The sequence below is a fragment of the Aegilops tauschii genome, chromosome 4 (assembly GCF_002575655.3).
Source record: "Aegilops tauschii subsp. strangulata cultivar AL8/78 chromosome 4, Aet v6.0, whole genome shotgun sequence".
NCBI classification, from domain to species: domain Eukaryota; kingdom Viridiplantae; phylum Streptophyta; class Magnoliopsida; order Poales; family Poaceae; genus Aegilops; species Aegilops tauschii.
Window position 1 is genome coordinate 434,866,495 of NC_053038.3, and position 6,019 is coordinate 434,872,513.

Consider the following 6,019-nt stretch of genomic DNA (forward strand, 5'->3'; position numbering starts at 1 on the left):
GCGGCTGTTGCTGTTGTCTTTCCGTGTTGCTGCTGATATTGCAGTAATTGAGAAGAAATGGTAACGTGAGATGTGTGTGGCATGTTAAATGTGGTACGGGATGTGGATCCTGCTGAGGTGTGTAGGGCACGTACCGTAATGGAAGGCCCGGACGGCGTCCGCGTCCGCCGGTTGGCGGCGTGTCACTTCACAGGCAAACCGACACAGCAGGCCACCGTCCCCCGTTGGCCGTTGCCCACGCGCGGCGAACGTACGTGCCCACCAACCGTCCTGTTCGGCTGCCTCCGCCGGAGAGCGACGGTATTCGACGGGCGCGGCGACAGGGGTGCACGGCGATTTAATACCGGCGGCCCCTTGCGCCAGCGTTGCGCGTAAAAGCAGTGCCGTGATACGGAGGGATCCAAGGCGTTTGTTGGCTCTGGACTCTGGTCGTTGCAGCCTGAACAAAAACAGGTCTTTGTATCTTAAAAAAAAACAGGTTTTTCTTGTTTGAAAAACAGTCCACCTCGAACACCAGGCAGTATCAGCGCCACGACCCTGGTTGTCCCTCGGTCGCGCAGGACTGTGCTGCGGGTCGTGCACTGGAACGAGTTTTTTCTCATAATATTTTTTATTTTAGGGGATGATGCGAGCTACTTTTGCTCCTGCCCCATGACGCCGACGCTGGGCCGTATGCCCATGTGTAATTTAGGCAGCAGGCTGAAGCCTCAGCCCATCAGCACATCATGTCTACGAGTGGCATGTTCTTGCCTCGAAAAAAAAAGAGTGGTGTCAGGACCGAACGGCGAGCATCTGAAGAATTAGAACAAAGATTCAGTTATGTTTGAATTCGTAGTTGTTGCCGCGAAGCTCTCAGCACCGTCCATCTGCGATATGACGTTCCTGCGCCCGTACCGCTTCGCGGTTTCTTGATGCTCTGGATCGCGTCCATCCTGCATCAGACGGTTGTAGCGGTTTCTTGATGCTCTGGATCGCGTCCATCCTGCATCAGACGGTTGTAGATCTCGAGCGTGTCGTTGTTTACCTTTCCGGCAAGGTGAACAATGTCTACCAACTTCAGTTTTACTTTCTTACCTTTTCCATCATTTTGTAAGGCTATAAAGCCCGGTTTCTGGATCGATGGATAACCGTCTCTTGTATTAGGGTTCCCCCCTAGCCACCAGTGTTCCTAGCCGGCCTTAGGTTCCTCTTGATTTGCATCCAAACTCTCAAAATCATCCAATAAAGTTGCTAAGATTTGAGTGTTTCAGTTAACTTGTCTGAATCTAGTTCTTCAGACCGACTCGAGTTTGACAAGTGGTAATCAAAGCTTGGTTCATCTCCCCGGCGACAGGAGATCCGGTGCTGAAGTGGAGTTGAAGGAGCCGTAAAATCCTTCACTCATGGTGTGTTCCCTGGCGGAGTGTGGCGACGACGATAGTTCGGTACAGGTCTGGAGCTGGGAAGTGGTTCAGAAACGCACCGTTTTGGCAGTAAAATCTCACCCTCCCAGCCGGATCCGATGTACTTCCGACGACGCGGCATTGGCGGTAGTGCTAGCGACGGCAGGATCAATGGCCAAGGTCTGGTTGCAGCTTTTGCTGTCGTAAAATCCCCTCCTTTACCCGAAGATCATCAATAGTGAGGTTACTTGGCTCCTTGCCAGTTCTAAAACCCTTCCTGTTCTGCTTCTTCTCACATGATGGCTGGCCAACCGACACCTCTTCCACGGAGAACTTGGAAGTACAGTCCTTGCAATTGGATGTCAAAACCCTACAACAACATAGAGAGCACGACAGGCAGGACTTTGAGGATTTCACGAGCATGTGACAAACAACTTTCAGTCACTCCAGAAAACCTTAGGGGATCTACAGGGCACTTTAAATCAGTTTATCTCTGGTTTCCCTAAACTAAGAGATAACCCACCCAATGCTCAAGATGTTAGTCAAGGCAGTGGGCAACATCAAACCCCCCAAGGCTCTCTCAAACACCCAATAGATGATCTTCATGCTCCACCAAAGGATGGCTCTGCAGTCCTTGTTTAGCGGTAGACTGGAAAAGAGCTCAGTTTGGATGGCAGCAATAGAATTCCCTATGGACACCCTCATTTTGCTCGGAACAAAAATAATGCTACTGAAGCAAAAGCTACCACTGGAGGTCCTCAAATAGGAACTGCACAACAAATTATTCAGCTAGATTAGGAACAACCTGAAGACCCTACTGAGCAGCAAGAAAGAAGAGTAGCAGATATGCCAAGAGATCAAGTGCAATCCCAATCGCGCAACATGATATGGCTAATTTTGTAGCCCGGAGTTTGACAAAAAAGGCATGTTTTTGGTTCGGTTAGCCTATTTTGTGGAATGGGAATACCAACATGGAGGCAAATTATGTCATACAAATGGGATGGGACTAACCACGATTAACCCGATTTGGGGTACGATTTGGAATCTATCTTGCCCAGCTAAGGTGAATTTTTTTTATATGGCGTACGTTGCATGGCACACTCCCATGTCGTGTTACGCTTGCTAGTAGACATATGAAGGTCTCGCCAAATTGTCCTTCTTGCTCATCTGGTCCAGAAAATACGGAGCATCTGCTATTTCTATGGCATAAAGCAAGAGCAATTTGGAGGAGACTAGGACTTGATGATATTGTTCTTAAGGCCTATGAAATAGATCGCACGGGTGAGGCGGTGCTGGAATACTTCTTATGCCAGAACAGGAATTGCGTATTATTGGAATCCAGAATGTGCGTGAAACGATTGCAATTTCAACCTGGTATCTCTGGTGGGAAAGGTGTAAATTGGTTCACAACAAGACAACTCAGAATGCGCAACCGATTTCTATGGGGATCCATGCTCTTACAACTAATTTTTTTACAACCACATCTCCTAAGGTTTCCATGAAAAAAGTGGGCTGGTCATGTCCTCCTGTGGGGTTTGTTAAACTTAACGTTGATACTTCTTTTGACCATGACCTTCTTAGGGGTACGATGGGGGCGGTCCTAAGGGATGCTAAAGGAAGATTCATTGCTGGGGGGAATGGAAAGATAGAATGGTGCGGATGTATTGTCGGCCGAAGCTCTGGCCCTAAAAGTCGGCCTATCACTCACGCAAAGGACGGGATGCAATTGTATTATCATTAACTCGGACAACATGGAGGTGATTGATATCATCAAGGAAGGAGGACGGTCAACGACTGCTGTCGTGGTTCTAAGTCTGACAGTAGAATAGGGGGTAGGAATGTAGAGGCAAGATCTCAGCTATGAAGAAGTTGTACGCACGAGTTTTACGAGTTCAAGCCCTTCTCGGAGGAAGTAATAGCCCTACGTCTCGGTGCCCGGAGGCGGTCGACTGGATTATATGCGTGTGTGTTACAGGGGGTGCGAACCCTTGTCACTGAGGAGGGGGGTGGCTTATATAGAGTTCGCCAGACCCCTCCGGCCCTCAATTACACAGGGTTTAAGGTACATTAAGACAGGGCGTTACTGGTAACGCTAGTAATAAAGTGTTATAAATGGCTATTAAGTCTAGGAGTTAATGCCCGACCGTTGCTGTGTAGAGTGACTTTAGGTCTTCAGTCCGTCGAGTGTTTCTTATTACGGTCGAGTGATCTTGATTCCTCCGAGTGGAAATGTTCCTGGTCGAGTGGGTGATGGTACCCCTCGAATGCTTCTGGCTTTAGAGTGATGTCCTTGGGGAGGGTATTTAGGTCAGGCCTGTGACCCTACCCTAGGTACATGTCCTCATCATTAACCCCCGAATGGATCAGGGTTTGAGTGAAGAAGGAGTTGAAAATACTTCCGACTCATTTTTCGCGCTTCGGGTGTGTCTTGTTTTGGATCAACGAACCGAGGTGGTGACACCAACTTCTTTTTCAGTCGCCTTGATCCATTCCTGGTTTTGTCGAGTGAAATTTTGCTGGAAGAGGTTCGAGTGCTAATGTGGAGGAGATCTTTCGTCTGACAAGTTGTTCTGTTGCCCGTGGATCTCGCGGGATTCGAATTTCGGGAAGCGCGCGGGGCGGAGGAGGCCGCAGTAATCGGGCTGGATAAGGCAAGGCCACCTCGATTCCCGTGTCGCCTTTTTTGCCACGTATCGCGGGCGCGACTGTTGTGGGATTTGATAAGATCGCCCGGGCCTACAGGTCAGTCACTCGGAAGCAACCCCATATAAGGCGTCGGACCGGGGTTTTTGAACAGTGCGTCCTCATTCTTCTTCTCCCTTCTCAGTTTTCCCCACTGCGCCTGCTCCTGCTCCAGCGCCGCCGCTCTGTTTGAGCTCCGTCCGCGGCGATGGGGAAAGAAAAGATGGTGGCTCTGGAGCGCGCGAAGAAGGCGACGACGAAGGCGAAGGGGAAAAAGTCTAGCCGGGGCGCGGTCCGGTTTGCCGCGCGGCTGGAGTCCAGGGCGACTGGATCCGGTCGACGATCCGCCAGGACGACCTCGACGATCTGGCGGAGGAGGGGCTGATTCCTCACGGATCGGCGCGGCTCCCGGAGGATGAGACCGAACCCTGACCGCGGGAGGGTGAGTGCGTCCTCCTCGCCACTCACATCGACCGTGGATTTTCTTTGCCTCCACATCCTTTTTTCCGAGCTTTCTTGAATTTCTTTGGAGCACAACTTCATCACTTTCCCCCCAACACCATCGTGTATCTTGCTGCTTTCGTGTCTCTGTGCGAAAACTTCTTGGGTTGTCGACCACATTGGGGTCTCTTCAAGCACATTTTCATGTGTCGCTCCCAGTCGGTCAAAAAGGCCAACCCGAGTGACGAGAAGACCCAAGTGATCCAGATGTGTGGGCGTCTTGGGATTCAGATGAGGGGTAAGAGCTCTTTCCCAGCCATAATTCTTCCTGAGTCAGTTCGAGGGTGGCAGTCGACCTGGTTTTACTATAAAGACCAACCGACTCCAGGCCAGTCGACTGGACTCCCTCCTTTTTTCTATGGCTCGCGTAGAGAAGCCCTCCGCCTTGAAAGTGACTCCAGGGGAGAAAGCGGAGGTGAAAGTGCTGGTTGAGCGAGTGGTCCATCTCATCCGTGAGGGTGTAACTGGAATGGATCTGCTGGAAGTCTTTCTCAGACGACGCATTCAGCCACTTCAAGCTCGCGACCATCCGATGTGGATGTACTCGGGCATTGAAGATTCCACTCGGGTGCACCCAGAAGAAGTCGACGAGGATACGGTGGAGAAGTGGCTGAAGGGCATCACCGGCAACAAGGACAACCCCAGGGGGTCCAGGAGAATCCCTCCGCTCGAGAATTCGTACGATACAGACAAGGTCCAATTCTGAATCGCCGAGTGTTATCTTGATTTACCATGAAATTGCTTATGCTTCACCGACTGACTTTGTCTTGCTTGTTTTCTTCTAGGCCCTTACTGAAATGTATTATTTGATGCCCAACGGAAAGCAGGAGCAGGACCCGGAGGGGGAGGCAAGCGGAGGTGAAAGTGGCGAGTGGCATTCTGACGGAGAGGGGGACGAGGAGAGCGATGAACCGAGTGACGAAGAAGAGGTCGACTCTCCTCCCCACAGGGAAAGGCGATCCAAACTTACTCACGACCCGGCGAGCGCCCGTGACAAGGCGACCGTTCAGACCGGGCAGTCGTCAAAGCGTCCTCGGACGTCCTCTCTGGCACCAACTGAAAAGGCTCCAAAGCAGTCCAAGGTTGTAGTGCAGAAGACTCGGAAGGCGCTGCCGAGAATCAAAATTGACGTTCCTGTTACTTCTGTGTGAGTGTCCTTCTTTCGCTTTTACTCGACACTCTGTGCTGTTTATTTTCCCCTTGGTTTGACCGAATGAATCTTGCAACTGGCAGTGCCGCTACCTCCGGGACCTCTGCTTATAAAAATGAGGACGAGGAAATGGAAGATGCGGTCACCTCCAATCCGGGTACAATCTTCGTGATTTTGTCTTCGCTTTGTCGATTGAACTGTGATATATCCAATCGGGTGATGAAATTTTGGCGACTGATCTTTTTACAGCTCTCAATGTCATTGACCTCCCCGACGACAACGAGGACGAGCCACAGAGGCCCTT